We start from the raw sequence: 17,787 nt of genomic DNA on the forward strand, positions 1-17,787 counted from the left end.
CATTGTGTTATCAACTTGGACGAATTGTTTTCAGAGGAAACCAGATCCCTCTGTGGGTCGTCATAAACCTGTCCGGCAGTCTTAGCGTGACAGATAGTGCTGATCTAATAGCCTGACAAGACAGCGGTAATGTGTATTTTGTTATCAACGTTGATTTGTCTGTACTATGTCATTTATTATTAATGAAAACTAGAAATAGATCAGACCTGGTTTCTGACACACACATAAGACAATGTTGATATATGGTTTATTTACAGACGTGCATCTATATGAATACACATTATTTAGGTTATATGTCGGAATTCGAAAGAAGGGACTGACTATGTGATTTGCGAGGAGGGCTGATATAAACTGACGAGCAAATGCATGTATTCACTTGAAAACTGGATTTGAACAAACAATTACAAACGTTATGAAACATTACTAGGCTGCAAACAGTCACCGAAACGCTGCAGACTTCGAAAAACTACCGGTTTCAAATACATCACAATCGAATAGCCCTTTCTTATTTGTTCATATTTAACCACCTTCCAACAAATCTGGCAGTTTATGATTGAAATACATAATCTGTTCCAGATAATGCTGTAAAAGAAATTTGTCAAGGTTGTGCAAATGTATATATATCGTTCCCGTAACAAGCTAGATGTTCTGAATATAACTATTCGTTGTGGGTCCGAAAAGAATTGTATAGCTCCTCCGCACTAACTAAGGAAGTGTATGTCATAGACCGCTCACTGCACGGTACTCTGTTGCAAACAAAGATCACATCCCACAATATGATCCCGAGCTCCATGCAAGTCGAATACATTGAAGATTGTGTGGTTTATGATTGTGTCTGTAATCTGGTGTATATCTCACTTGTATACAATACTACATTTGACTTTCCTGCGGTCACTGTGTTCCCTTGCCGTAATTTCCACGTTATGGTATACATGTTTCTGCAACAGCGCTGACTGCGGTTTAAAAGTATATTAAACAGTTCACGTGAGATTACTTATAACGGCATCGGCAAATACATGAAACATATGTACTTAATTTGGCAGAGATGCGTTACGCATATGTTTAGTGTGCTTTCATATGTGCTGGAAAAACTGAGGATAGGATTTGAACCTTGTATTAGACATGGTTTGATGGCATTCGTGAACAACCTGCGAAGAAATATGTTCCAATTCATCACATTTACACCGTTAGGAGCAAGGAACACACAGGTCTTTCAACGGAGAATGCAAAAGATCGTTGGTGATATTTCATGCACACAAGGCGTCAGACGGAACTTATCAAACTGTAATTTTGGATGGTTCATGCTGTGTAAGATACTTGCCGTTTTTCTGATGCATGAACTCTTTGATTTTTTTCAGTTTCATGTTTTTATGAAGCTCTATTTATTGCATCATGTAATTTTATACATCACAGCTTGTCTTGATCTCCCTTTACGTGCAACTTTATGTTTGCACTATAAACATGCTTTATGCGCGATCTATTTATCACTGCGTGAGTTGGTCTAGAACACCGTCAAAGGCTTCGTTTTACGGTTGGCATCTGGCAAACGGATTACATACGTTCTGACAATATAAATATACCAGGAAGCGTCTGCCATCCCTTGTCAAAGTAATGTGTTTTAGTGTACCTGTAGTATTGATTCGTTCTTATAACGCATTGACTTTAGAAAATAACCTGTTCAAAGAAAATATGGGTCTAGATATTTCTGTTAAACGATTGTATACATGTACACATGATTTCCATATAAAAACGATTTGACAAATTTATAAAAAGAACATTTAGTTTTCTCTACATTTCACAGCTTTAGAGGTAAAATCGTGTATGCGCTTTCTACGAAGATTTCAATTAGCATTTTGCTCATACCTTGTTTGATCAGGGTTACAACATTCAAGGACTGAGTAACGCTTTCAATTTCTTAATGGTTGACATTTCCATTTTTCGCATCAGTGACAAAAATGTTCGATGCAATTCCATATATTGATTTTTTATATGTTCTTGTGCTTTTTAGGTGTACAGCTGACTTGCTGTGAATGTGTTTGTGGCGGGTGACACTGGTGGGACAGGGTACCCCCACTTAGTATCATCACTATGTGATAGTGATTCATAAACGCATGCTCGTGATATAGTCTGAATAGTACAATGAATGCTGCGTTTAGCGGATATTTCATTTGATTAAAGAAAAGGTTTTGTCGCTTTTATTTCAGTGTTACATACTCATATTGAAATACAGAAACCGGAATCGATTATGTACTGACATGTTTTGTTACTGATCCACGTAAATATATATTAGACTACCCATTTAATTGCTTTATTTGCTTATTAATATCATTTGATATGACCCAGTACCTGAAACCATCTTGAGGAACATATATACAATAGGTATTCTGGACATTTCTAAAAAGGAAAACAATGTCATATAAAACAGATTTCCATTCGTTACATGAAGTTCAGTCAGTGGAATAAAGAAAGGATGGTTCTTTATTTACCCAGGTGTATTTAATTGTCTTGTCTCTTGTTTCGTATTTCTGGTTTGGTTTGGTTTGGTTTGTTGTTTTACGCCGCACTCAGCAATATTCCAGCTTTATGACGGCGGTCTGTATATAATCGAGTCTGGACCAGACAATCCAGTGATTGATATCATGAACATCGATCCATGCAATTTGGATCGATGACATGCATCAACCAAATCAGCGAGCCTGACCACCCGATCCCGTTAGTCGCCTTTTACGACAAGCAAAGTCGGCCTTTATGGCAAGCATGGATTGCTGAAGACCTATTCTACCCCAGAATCTTCATGGGTCTCGTATTTCTGGACTACAATCATCGATCCCAATTGCGTGGATCGATGATCATAATATCAATCACTGGAATGTCTGGTCCAGACAAGAATATTTACAGACCGCCGTCATCTAGCTGGGATATTGCTGAGTGCGGCGTTAAACAGCACACCAACCAACCAACCAAGCTGAGTGCGGCGTTAAAAAACCAACCAACCAACCAACCAACCAACCAGACTACAAATACGAATACATAAAGTATATAGTTTCCTGTGAGAAGACATTTCACTCTTTCAAAGTAATTTGGCGAACCGTCACTCTCAATCCCTAACCTGATATGACATGTCAAGTGTTTGCCTTGTGTCTAAGCTATTTTGCATATGAGACATTAAGTGATTTACTGTATAGTTCACTTAAAGGCAATGATTCGATAAAGACAGCCAGTGTGACTCTTTGATATGTCTAACCGTTCTATTTATTAAGAAATAAAGGACAGTTACTGAGTCATGTATTCACTTGCTGCCCTTAATTGATCTGAAGGAGCTCTTAATCAAGACACGTTATCAAAGTGTGTTCGGCAATTCCCCATCTCAACACATTAAAGTTTAGCTGCTTGTACTATGAGTAGTTGTTTGTTCATACATATAAATTTTAGGTGAGGTGAAATTGGGTTTAACGTCGTGTCCAAGATTATTGCACTTATATAGCGACGTGCATGCACGTGTGTGTGTGTGTGTGTGTGGCTGCTGTACTAGTACGGACTGATGCCGATTTATAGTGCTAGCCCACTGAGATATCATGCCGCAGTTTAACATGAATACCCCACTCAGACACAGTATACTGACTCCGAGCCGACCAGTCCTTGTTTTAGCCCCTTAATGCCGAGCCCCAGACAGGATATCAACAAGTACCATCTTTTAACGTCTTTTGGTATGACGCGGCCGGGGATCGAACCCCGGACCTTCCGCTCTCCGGGCGGACGCTCTACCACTAGACCACGGAGGCGGTCCTTATAAATTTTAACATCTCTTGTGTTTTAATATGGCATGTACATGTAATGTAATGGACATTTCTGATCCGAAGTTAATCATAATCAGTGAAACCAAGTATCACTTTGTGGTGACGACACAGTCTGGGAACTGCTCAGCTGTGCCTTATGCACCATGTAATAATTTGAGCATCTCCTCTGATGTTTACTGAAGTAATCACTCAAAGACTATGTGAGCAAATTGAAAAGAAAGCTCGAGTAATATATGTTATCCTCGCTCGTTGATCGGCTGCCCTTGAGGGCAAAATGGGAGCTGGCGTTCCTGGAAAGAATCATTCCGTTGACCACAACTGTCTAATGACATTGACGTTCTGAGATTGTGTCGGGCACACAAATTGCTTGACGTATAACCCGAAGCTCCCTCCCTGTAAACCGTAAATCACTCAGACACATTCAGATCATTGGGTTACTGTTCCACACGAGTTGCTGATACGCCAATTTCAGTGATAAGATTTGAAAACCCTGAAAGGTAAGTGATGCTTAAAAGGTGGAACAAATTTAGGTTTGATGACATTTTCTGAGGGATGGCGCCTACGAACATCGCTGATCCCATTCCAATGGTTTGGAATTGTCGGAATAGCTTACGGAAGATCGGTTCAAATAGTCTTCGAATTAGATTGATATGACTTTGGAAGGACTTATAGAGTATCAAAGAAATAAGTACATGTCCGACGATGGTGTATAACTGAAGAAGCACATTACCACGAACTGAACCAAATTGCCCAAATAATCCACAAACTGAACCAGCTTGAGGCATATTCTATGCAGTTATCAATAGCTTATTCTAATGTGTGAAATGCAATGATATCATTTATCTGGGATAAAAGATGGACCGTTTGCATGACATGATTATATGTAACTAATGTATAACTGACAAGTTTTCAGGCATAGTTGCCAAGCTTCTTTGGGACTTCAGTTATCTCTTTGGTATCAAATGCTGACTTTGTCAAAGGTTCATTGAATTTCTAACAGAAACAGTGGTGTTATATACGTCACCTTGTGTGTCTAATGCATGGTGCTCTCTCCACTTCGTACGTGGGTGTATTATTAACTGGAAGCAATGTTGGAAATATGTTCGCCGTGTTCTCAGAAAGATTGAAGGAATCGTTTGTCTTATCGTGACTATATAACAACATTGAAAATTATCTTGGTTGTTTTGTTGTTTAACGCCGCACTCAGCTATATTCCAGCTATATGACGGCGGTCTGTAGTGAGTGAGTGAGTATGGTTTACGCCGCTTTTAGCAATACTCCAGCAATATCACGGCGGGGGACACCGGGAATGGGCTTCACACATTGTACCCATGTCAGGAATCGAACCCTGGTCTTCGGCGTAACGAGCGAACGCTTTTACCACTAGGCTACCCGACCGCCCCCCGGCGGTCTGTAAATAATCGCCTTTTTACGGCAAGCATGGGTTGCTGAAGACCTATTCTACCCCGGCTCTTCACGGGTCGAAAAACATACTGACAAGTAAACATAGACAGTGAGCTTATGTGTATCAAATCCATTCCTACTACGACTGTTGGCAGATACATGTATCGTGTCGTAACCAATTCCTGTGATACATTTATGCCCACTGCACTGGACACCACTGAATTTTGTATCTCAGCAGAAGTGAAAGTGCTTTAGGAAAACAAATGTACAATATTGTAAAATATATTTAAATAGAAATGTTCTAATCGGGAGAAGAAAACTAAATGGTGCTGGTGATTGCAATGAACGAAGTTGAAAGCACTACATCCGAAGAGAAATGACTACGAAGACGTTTAAATTAATATTGTTGTTCAGCACTAAAATCGTAATGACAATATATATCAGACTATCGGTAGAATTGTGATCCGCACTAGGATCTCTTCTGTACATGTATGTACATTCCATGATTCCAAGGACTTCGTGTTAACGAGCAATGATTACAGTTTTTTACCCTTCGTCGCCTCACTGGATGGAAGGCGACTGTGCTTGTCGTAAAAGGCGACTATGCTTGTCGTAAGAGGCGACTAACGGGATCGGGTGATCAGGCTCGCTGACTTGGTTGATGCATGTCATCGATCCCAATTGCGTGGGGCGATGCTCATGATATCAATCACTGGATTGTCTGGTCCAGACTCATGATGGGCAAATACAATCCCATTCATTGACGTTGAACACTGATAGATTCGTGAATATGCGGGTTTGGAATTGGTCTTCAGCAACCCATGCTTGTCGTAAGAGGCTACCAACAGGATCGGATGATGAGTCTCGCAGACCTGGTTGATGCATGTCATGGTATCACATTGAGTAGATCGATCACTCAATTGTCTGGTTCAGAATCGATTATTTACAGACCGCCGCCATATAGCTGGAATATTGCTGAGTGCGGCGTTAAACAACAAACCAACCACTGGATGGTGAAGGCAAATGCAAGTAAGCTGAAGCAGTGTCACTATGTATCAGTTGAACTACATTCTGTTAAGTAAGATGACGCTTTGTAGATGCTAAAGGACATTATTCAGGTACAATAGCTTTTTACTTTCAATAATTAAGCGGACTACATTTCCTGCAACATGAGCCATGATTCGCAATCAAAATAACAAACACATATTACAGCTGTAAAACAATAACATTACAAAGATGATATTAGGATTATTGCACCGGTGCCTCTTTAATGTCATTTGGGACCTTGGTGATAATCAGTTGCACTGCAAGGGGATGTTTCCACATGGTGACAAATTTACACGACATGCTACGGGATACCAGAATTAAATATCGTTGCCATTATCATTTTCATTATGCTGTTATCTTGATATGAACTATTTGCTTTGAGAAATCATTCAAATATGTGGATAAGGAATGAGTTCGTTCATTTTGTCGGCTTTATTCACAAATTAAAGAAATCAGAAAATGATAAAAAAACAAACTATATCTCCCTTTGAAAAGGTTGTATATGTTCGACAGCAATTGAAGTGAACAAACTTGAAATTCAACAATTGAAATAAGTCCAGAATGTTTACATATATTTTGAAGAGGTTATGAGGCACACCTTTAGACAAATTAGACACTAATAACGTTTAAATGTGAACTCAATATTCATTTTCTGTGGTATTTATAAGGAGTCAGTGAGTATGGTTTTACGCCGCTTTAAGTAACATTGCAGAAATACCACGGCGGAGGACAACGAAAATGGGCCTTACACATTATACCCATGTTAGAAATCGAACTCGGATCTTCGGCGTAACGAGAGAACGCTTTAACAACTAGGCTACCCCACGGCCCCGGTACATTTAAGGAACAACACTGATGAAAAAGAATACGCAAAGTATCTTATACCTGAGGGGCGGTCGGGTAGCCTAGTGGTTAAAGCGTTCGCTCGTCACGCCGAAGACCCGGGTTCGATTCCCGACATGGGTACAATGTGTGAAGCCCATTTGTGGTGTCCCCCGCCGTGATATTGCTGGAATATTGCTAAAAGCGGCGTAAAACCATACTCACTCACTCACTCTTATACCCATAAGCATCTTATGCGTATCCAATATATATTCATTAAAACCCTATTTAACAATAAGTATATTTTTGACAAGTCGTATTTATAGTCCTGTGTTATCAGTGAGAACACGATGCAGTTAACACTGAAAACGTATATGTTGGTTTATGTTTTGCAATCGCAGTGATAGCACCCACTACAGACCACCTCGGCGTCCACATGTGTGTTAAGATTACTCCTCCACTCCTGCACGCAGTGTGTACCTTAACGCACTGAACTATACTCCCGATCTCCCAGGATCAATTACTCTGGGCCAAGCACAGACACATAAGCTTATTGCCTTTAGCTGTGTGGGGCAGTGCATGTTTTATTGTCGGGGACATGTTTTCATAACTGAACGTTATTTTGAGGGCGATCATGACTTCACAATAAGCTTTAGTAATGATACTTAAACGTTAAACTATGCTATGCATAGAAACTGAATGTGACTGAATATTGTTTCCCGTTACATCAGGACGGCTTGAGAATAATCTTGGCCATTCAACGAATGATTGTTAGCATCAGTAACGATCTACAGCGTTTGGTACGAAGACGCACAATCATTTATTTTTTTTTTTACAAACGACAATAATGAAAGGCTCATATAAGCATAAGGTATCTCTACTGAAAGCAGAGTCCTTTGTACGATTCCGACTATACAAGCATATGAAACACTGTCAAATGGATTGAGATGTACACATTTGTGTGGTGGATGTCATGGATGTACTTGCTTGAATGCCCAGCTTCCTGGTCTCTGTGACGAACATTAGACTTCTTCCAGCACAGAGACAATTCAGAATGACTTTTGAACACGCTAAAGTGGGACTTAATAATGTGAATATTATCCTGATTTAATGTGCAAGATGGAAACACTTGCACTGCCTCCTGGTAAAGAAGAAGTTTATTTCTGTTTTGTAGGCCATCGGTCTATGTACACAATTGATACAACAATATCATGGCAATGGCAATTAGGAATTATTCACAATAACTGCAGACATCTTTTTTTCATTTTTGATAATGAGGCACTTATAATTACACGAAACTAAATTGGATGTTGTATTTCGTAAAGATGCATAATGATGCTCATTATTAATTGTTGCAATTATTTTTGTGAGCTAATCATGGTGTTGTTTTTGTATTTCTCAAGATGTATATATCTCACATTGACATTGTATATATTTCCGAAAAAGCTTATGAAGAGAGCTTTCATTTGACATGCATCATGACACAATTGAAACAAAAAATGAAAAAAATCATAATCTCACATGAGTGCTTCATAGTGGCCTTGACCCTGATCTTTGGGGTCAAATTTGACCGTGTTCCACCACCACTTTTGTATATGTTCTAAATAGATAAATTCTGAGTGTAAATCAGTTGAAATCGTTTCTGTTGCAATTTGTGGTGGGTCCCTTGCTATTTTGACTGGACTAGATACCATTGTTGATGCATATTGTCACCCAGGATCAGCATGTAATATATATAGGTGTGTGAAGGTCCAAAACATAACGCCGATAAACATTGTTTGACAGTTGTTATTGAAATGAATTAATTACTGAGATGTCATGTCAAAGTGTCATCATGGATATCCGACTCAGACACTCCGAGCTGACCAATCTTTGCTATATCCCCTTAATGCTGCCAGGCAGGATAACAACAAGTTCCATTTTTTGTCGTCTTTTGGTATGACGTGACCGGTGATCGAATCACCGACTTTCCGTTCTCGCTCACTTAATCATAATTCCATATTTACTGAAAATGCGATGATGTATTTCATAAATTACACACTCATTTGTAACTCCGACTCCGACTGGGTGTCATTCTGGGAATGAACGGCTCAATATTGGTTGGTGTTTCACGAACACCTGGTATCATTTGGGACCCACTACTATGATTATGCATGTGCGTGCTAGTTCACAGAGGTCATATGATTCACATTACGTATGCGACTCTGGTCATGCCATGTATGTGATTTTGGTTTGGTTTCTTGTTTATCCCAGCTATATGTCCTTTAGCATCTACAAAGTGTCATCTTACTTAACAGAATGTAGTTCAACTGACTACATAGTGACACTGCTTCAGTTTACTTGCATTTACCTTCACCATCCAGTGGTTGGTTTGTTGTTTAACGCCGCACTCAGCAATATTCCAGCTAAACGGCGGCGGTCTGTAAATAATCTATTCTGAACCAGAGAATTGAGTGATCGATCTACTCAATGTGATACCTTGACATGCATTAACCAGATCTGCGAGCCTCATCATCCGATCCCGTTGGTAGCCTCTTACGACAAGCATGGGTTGTTGAAGACCAATTCTAACCCGCATATTCACGAATCTATCAGTGTTCAACGTCAATGAATGGGATTGTATTTGCCCATCATGAGTCTGGACCAGACAATCCAGTGATTGACAACATGAGCATCGATCCACGCAATTGGGACCGGTGACAGGCATCAACCAAGTCAGCGAGCCTGACCACCCGATCCCGTTAGTCGCCTTTTACGACAAACATAGTCGCCTTTTACGGCAAGCATGGGTTGCTGAAGACCTATTCTACCCTGGATCTTCACGGGCCTCACGTATGTGAAAGGAACGTATACTCACATTGCCTTAATGAAACCAAAGAATGTGAAATAATTTTACGGTATCGTTTTCTTCCTTCATCGGTTTGATCACCATCGCTTCCTTCGGGAGTTTATCGCATCAGTGTATTCATTTCAACATCGCCCGTTTACATCTTGAGTGTCGCTAACCACAACACCAGTGGCACTTAATTTTCTGTTAAAAAAATAGTGAAAATAGCCCTACTTAAATCTATCGATCTTCACATAACATCTTTGTTACTTCAAAACTAGAGCAGGGATTATTTGCACCGATGGTGAAGTCGTTTTAATCTAATCTCACAGTTGAAGGAGAAGCAGCCATAAAACTGTCTGCCGCCGTAACGGAATAACTCTAGAAATATTATGGCACCTCAGTAGTTCCTGAAAGTAGGAAATGGGGGTTAATTCCAGAAATCTCTTACAGTGCCACTCAGAGTCCATCAGGGGTACATGCTACGAATTATGACACCAATGGTTGGACTCTGACACACAGCCACTCTTACTGTGACCATGGGCTGGATCAGCCACTCTTACTGTGACCATGGGCTGGATTGCTGATAAAAGGTAAGGATCGAGGTTAGGAAACTACGAACAAGTTCAATCGTTTTAAAAATGAATAATTGGCGAAATGCCTTTGACGATTAACTGCAGCCATCACGCCAGAAAAAAATCATCGTTTTTCACTCGTAATTATGAAGATCTAGGGAAGTGATTAAATTTTATCAGAAATTGAATTGAATTGTTTTTAATCAATTGTCAATTTTAAGTGGAGACATATTTCACTAATATGACATCTCTCTGAAGAAGGCTGATGTCAATGCGAAATACAATATGGCCGTTAACGCAGCCATGCTAGACGATATCATAGGTCACAGGTCACCGTCCCGTAAGCTCATGGGTCCGATACATACATTGGGTACATGAACATATTTTTGCACCAACGTGATGTTTATTCTTATGCAAATCTGGCATCTTTAATATACTCATTCCACGGTACGAAATATACTAGTACTTACAACGAGCTTATTTACAGTATGAAATACACTGCGTTTTCTAAAGCATACCTAACATACGATTACTTGATATTGAAGCAAATGGAGCTAGTTTGAAAATTAAATGATGTTTTTTGGTCCAAAGTACCTAGAAATAACACAACAAATCGATAATATTCCTGGTACATGCAGTTTACCGAAACGTTTACACAGATATGTAACATAAGAGAGTACAACCTTCTTGAGCATACATGAGCGTCTTGAATGTACCACCCATTTTTTTACAGCTAAAGCGTAATTTCTACAAGATATGCCTTACTAGTCCCATATGTGAAACAAGTATAGAGAATGAATATCATTTTACTTTAGAATGTGAAAATTACAACGATATTAGACAACTGTATTAACCAACAACATTTTGCAATAATCCAAATATGCATAAATTTAAAACGCTACTGTCATCTTCGTGTAAACAATTACTTGGAAAACTATGTAAATACCTGTATTACAGCTATGAAAGAAGACGTAATTATGAAAAGCCTGTAAACCTGTAAATTTGTACCTGACATTACCTTTTTTCATGTACCACACTATTTCAAATGTATGTATTGTATATGGGCCAGTGGCCTTGGTACAAATAAAGACTTCTTCTAGACTGGGATTCTCATTTCGTGACAGAATATTTTTTCGTTCTTCCTTAATCACGTGTAATTTATTTCAATGTCAGAGGGGACAAAAATTTCAGTATCTTTCTCCTTTGGCACTAAAACGGAGCAAACTCATTCCACCCTTTTTCAGTATATGACGATTGCGTTGACGATGTCTTTCTGTAAAAACACTCTCATGTGCTATATTCGTAAAAGTAAGTTCCTCCTTTTTCAGCACAATTTCACAATGTTCGACAAAGCGTCTGCGAACAAATAAACCTATAACTTCGGAACCGTACGCATTTTAACTTTCCATAAGGACTTTTTTTAGTTTCAATTGTCTAGCCTAGCTCCAACATATAATTAGTACTGCCACTAACTTGTAATTAGTGATTCTTTTGCTTCTTTAAATTCAAAACGTCAAAGTCAGAGAATAACCAGTCGGGTTATAAGTTAGATTCCCATAAACTGCAAAATAGCTCTGAAGATTATAAGATTAGATCATACAGCTGTATAACTAAGTCAATTCTTGGGTTAAGAAGATCGGTGGAGCAGCCAAGTCCCTCATGAATTCGCTCTCCTTGCTTGTTTGCTTGTTTGTTGTTTAACGCCGCAGTCAGCAATATTCCAGCTGTATGACAACGGTCTGTAAATAATCAAGTCTGGACCAAACAATCCTGTGATTAACATCATGAACCTCGATGCGCGTAATTGGGATTCGATGACAAGCATCAACCAAGTCAGAGTGCTGATTACCCGATCTTACGACAAGCATAGTTGCCTTTTACGGTAAGCATTGGTTGCTGAAGACCTTTTCTACCCCGGATCTTCACGGTTGGCTCGCCTTGCAATTGCCAATGACCAGATTACCGGTACCACGACCCATGGTTGAAACCCGTTATTCGTATATCGCCGTGATAATGATGTGGAAAGCTGCCAGATGAAACAAAGATACATCGAAAGTGATATAAAACGACAAAACAAAATTCAAACAATATAAAGAACCTCTCTGTAAATAAAGTCATTACTCGGGCCGTATGACACACAAGTTTTCCCTCTTGGTCGGAATAAACGTATTGCTACACACACAACAGTAACGTCATGAGCAATTGTGATATGTTTGTTTGTTGTTTACCGCCACACTCAGCAATAACCCAGCTATATGACGGAGGTCTGTAAATAATCGATTCTGAACCAGAGAATTGAGTGATCGATCTACTCAGTGTGATATCATGACATGTATCAACCAGGTCTGCGAGCCTCATCATGCGATCCCGTTGGTAGCCTCTTACGACAAGCATGGGTTGCTGAAGACCAATTTTAACCCGCATATTCACGAATCTATGTGTTAAACGTCAATGAATGGGATTGTATTTGCCCATTATGAGTTACAACGTTTTAGTATAATGGAAATGTCACAAATTTCGACGAGATATTAAATACTAAAATGGGAAAAGTACATGCACCTTTAACTAACATGCACTGTACAAGTGTACCTTGTAGTATACAGACATGTCCGGCGATAAAATGATATGATCAAATTAATTGATATCGAAACTTGACGAACATAAATACACATGCTGTTCGCAATGAATTTGAACTCGTTCTTCCTAAACAAGGAATAATGTCAAAACTCAAAAACGCGATCAATCCTTACATTCTTGGAAGACAAAAAACTAAAAACAAAATAATTCATTATAAACAAAGTGAAAACAACGTAAGCACATGTTTTTGAATTATGCCTCATCAAAGTGGCAGATTGCCAACATCTTCGAAGTGTTATCAACAAGCATAACCATAATTATCTTTGGAATGGAAGGGAGAGTCAAGTGTGCTGGAGACCGACTCTCGGAGAGCCCTTCACGGTTGTGCACTATGTATATAATGAGGCTCCAATGAGGAAAACACAGACCAAAACACAAACAGTGTGATATGGATAGTGACGCCAGGCCCTATCTTCTGCTAATTCAATTCGTCTGGTGCACGTTAAAACATTTGCTTTATAACCAATCACGCATATTAGTTTTGTCAGTTTCTTGTAAAATATATTAGCAAAGCATATCGTGTCGGCCATTGTTGACAGCAGGCATCCCTCCCATCAGCGATGACTGGTTTTACAGCTTGCAGTCAGCTGGCATGGAAATAGATGGTTTCTGACTGAAGAACTGGATTCTTGCAAAGGCAATACTATCAGGTCCTAGGTGTAGCTTTCTTGCAGGTATTATCAGTTCGTCATCACTAGGAACGCAAGTGCTATCGTATTACACGTGTGTACGGTTGGTTACATATGCTTGGCACCTGACAGTGTGTATGTGACCCTAACCCTAACCCTAACCCTAACCACTAGATGAGACGGTTTATCAGCTATCAACGTGTTCTTCTCTGAAAATGTTAAACTGTTTATGGTATTTAAACAGGTTGTGACATGGTGAATTTCTTCCTTTTCTTATTAATGTTTTGTGTTCATTTCAATAAAAAGGACATTAGTGTGTAACACTATGCCATATCACGAATACAAATAATAGGGTCAAAAGCGTCAAGTCTGATCCTTCAACAAGAACCATTGTATATTCATCAAGGAAATGTGTACACTTCCTCACCACATCCACATATTTTCATTTCATAATAGTCGATTTGAGCGTTTCAGCCTCAAGGTTTCTGAAACTGACTGTAGTTGTGTACGTTTCATGCTATTTATTCTTGTATTGGCCCGAGATCAATCTTCCGTACTTTTTGTATGTTGCTGCCTTCATATGTGTACATTCCCTTGACGCCAGTCAGTCACTCAGCACTGGAAGTAAAACTGCATATATTTATGAGCAGTAACAGATACACTATGGCCTTAAGATTATCCTTAGGTTCATGTATCCTGTAAAGCGGTTATGTAGGTAGGACAGTAAAAATGTTGCACTGCACTTAAGATTTATCATCTGTTCTATGTAAACAGTTCCGACAATCGACACATTGTCTGCTATCATCAGACACATAAATAACCGAGGAAACGCCAGGCGTCTTCATCCCCGTCGTTCTAGAACGCTAATGTTATGTGTAGCTACATGTTCATTTGCATGACCCTCATAAACCTCATACATTAGGAGCCATCATGGGACAAAGGAGCCATGTGTGTTACAGATTTGCAGGAGAGTTTAGGTAATGTTTCTGGTGTCCCCCGCCGTGATATTGCTGGAATGTTGCTAAAAGCGGCGTAAAACCATACTCACTCACTCTATACACATAGACATGTATAGGAATATCAATCACAACAATACTTCTGTTAACCGTTAGCAAGCATTCTTTACACATAATGGTGAATATACCGTTATCTCACTGGTAAATACAGCATTCAATGTAAACATACTTAGTTCATTATAAATATCTGCAACAGAAAGCCATTGGTTTTAAGAAATCTTAATACCCTTTTTGAAACGCTGTTTTAATATTTTTTCTCGTATTTTCTGTTTCATAGTTAGAGTTATGACTCAACATTGTATTTGTGGATACAGGGTAGGTGTACATTATACACAGCGTCATATTGGCAGATGGGTTGTGAGCTGACGCACATAACATCCTAATAACCAACAAATCCAAGTTTTCGCCTCTTCAGAGCCGCAATCATTTCGAGCTTGTTTTAGAGGCCTTTCAATTTGTCCACACACATCGGATCGACGAATGTAAACTGACATTGCCATAACTTCTAATAAATATAATGTTACCTATAGATATGATCATGTTTTCATGACGTCTACTGAAGCGTTACAACGCCTTCTGACCGGAGAAGGTCGACTGGAATACTTGCTATTTTAGACTCCTGGTGCCAGCGTTCGTAGATAAAAGTTCTGACCTGTGACCTCAACAAATGGAACACGGACACTAGGGGAAGATGTTGATGATGTATTTACGACTGGCCTCTCACCAGTATGACGAACTAGTCTAGAGTTTTTATGAGGCGACCTACCATTTCCTTCATCAACAAAAGTGGTCTGGTCCTGGACGGGGGATGGCGTGTGTTGTTGTTCGACAAATCGATTTGGGAATTGAACCAAAGTTTTTTACATTTGTTATCAAGAAACCGCATTGTGTCAACACCATCGCCTTGTAGTAAAAAACTACAATCTTATCAGTCATGGCTTTTTTAGTAGCGTTAGACGACGTGTAGATATTTGTACATTTACATGTGGAGGACATTTCTAAATTTGACGCATCAGTGATAATGATGTCCGATACCATTCCCTATAAAGAATTGTACCATATCTTCCTGTGATTTTGTCAGGTGAACAATTGACTTGTCTTTGCATGTGTTTGTGAAGGCTGCCACCGGTGGGGCCGGATACGTTCACCAATTGGCGAACACCTGGTGTCATAACTTTGTGAAAGTAAATTAATGCTCAAGAGTCGGAATGGACAGTCGACTCTGCTTTTATCTGAGACTTCTTATGAATATGGAAAAAGTTTTGTCCCTTTTATTCTTATTTTTTTAATGGAACGAAATTTTGCCGTGACATTCAGCATTTTGATGTATCCTACATCTCTACCGAACGCGACACGAATCCATGGTTTTCCGGCTGTAAATTACATGTACTTCCACAAAACTATCTTAGCGCACACTTACCAAGAGCCTATGTTAAAGTAACGGATCACCTAAGCGCTGATATCGCGTTGTTGAACGGGACCCTGTACGTTAGAGGTTACATTAAAGTGCATTTGAGCAAATGTTGCAAAAAGTCGCCATATAAATATGTATGTATGTCTGCGTGTGTGTGTGTGCGAGTGCGCGCCTGCACTAATTAATATATGTACTAGTATGTACGTATGTATGTTAGTCACCTGAGACGCAATTAATTAGGTAACCTTTTCCTCTCGAAGGTTTTGAGTTCTGAAAATTGTTAAATGTCCATTTCCAATTTAAACCCTGATTGAATCCATAAAATCGATAATTGACATATTGCTAATAATATTAATACTTAACAACATATTGTACCTATGTGTCTGCATGCACTTGCGATGGGGATTAATAAATCAGGAATTTTAAATTTGGCTTACTTCGAAAACCATCTCAACATAATGTAAGAAGACACTAGTTCCGATTCAAAAGTGTCCCTGCGTAATATGCTGTTCAACACATATCATGTCTTCACATCACAGTGTTCGTTTTCATACAAACGAGGGTTCCTTCGTCAAAACACGTAATTATGGTCAGTAAATGTGTGTTTTGAGGGGTTGTAAACTTTGTTATATAGCAGTGTAATTTATTGTTGAACAATTGCAGTAAATGTATAGACGTTCTTTGCTTTGTATTTGGACAATGATTAGTTGTCAAGAATTAAGTACTATTTAATGAAAAAAAATGCGAGGAAGTTATTATGTTTAGATGCTTGAATTATCTGTAAACTTCCGGAAAAGCATGGATGGATGGATGTCACGCGTTAAAGAACATATGGAATATCCTGTGATGTTCTGGTGATACAGGACTGGTCAAGCACTGTGTGGAAAGTGCTGGAAGCTAGCTAGACGATGTAAGTGGAGTGGGCGCGCGCCTGACTCATCTCACATCCCATCTCACATTTCATCTTACATTACATCAAGACCAGCTTTCGTGTGAAGATCACTTTTCACGCTGGTGTTCAGCCAAGGCCTATTCCCGAAATTTTACCACTGTCGCGGCGAGGTGTTTATTGTTCTTGTCATTGTCATTTCTACTGCTCTCACATTTTATACTGCCACTGAATATTGTACTACCAACCTATTCTTTTCTGCCCAAATAATTGTTGTGCAGTTATTTGTATTGATTTGTAAATCCAGTTAATTTTGTAATACCATTGCTGATTGTATCCCATTTGTTGTTTGTGTGATGGTTTCATTCTAAATTCATGTTTCGTACAGATTTGTGGGTCAACATATTGTTTCAATTTGGAAATCGACTCGTAACAACATCAGATCACAATTGTTTCCTTTGGCAAAGTCAGACATTATCTTGTTACCGTTACATTCCTTGACACAAATGCAGTTGCGTATACAGACAGAATGGACGATTACCTTGCCGCTGTCTGATTTCATGCACGTGTGTATCCATGACCCGCTGTGTTTCCACCTCGTGCCACAATGAATTATCCGTGCGTGTGTGAAAGTGAGCGCTCGCCCTCATGTGTGTGTGCCGTTGTGCAACTTTCGTTTTACAATTAACAAACCGCAATAATAGCGTTATAAGTATCTCCAAACTCTCTC

This window comes from Haliotis rufescens, unplaced genomic scaffold (genome assembly GCF_023055435.1).
Source record: "Haliotis rufescens isolate VD_foot unplaced genomic scaffold, xgHalRufe1.0.p SCAF_32, whole genome shotgun sequence".
In the NCBI taxonomy this organism is placed as follows: Eukaryota; Metazoa; Mollusca; class Gastropoda; order Lepetellida; family Haliotidae; genus Haliotis; species Haliotis rufescens.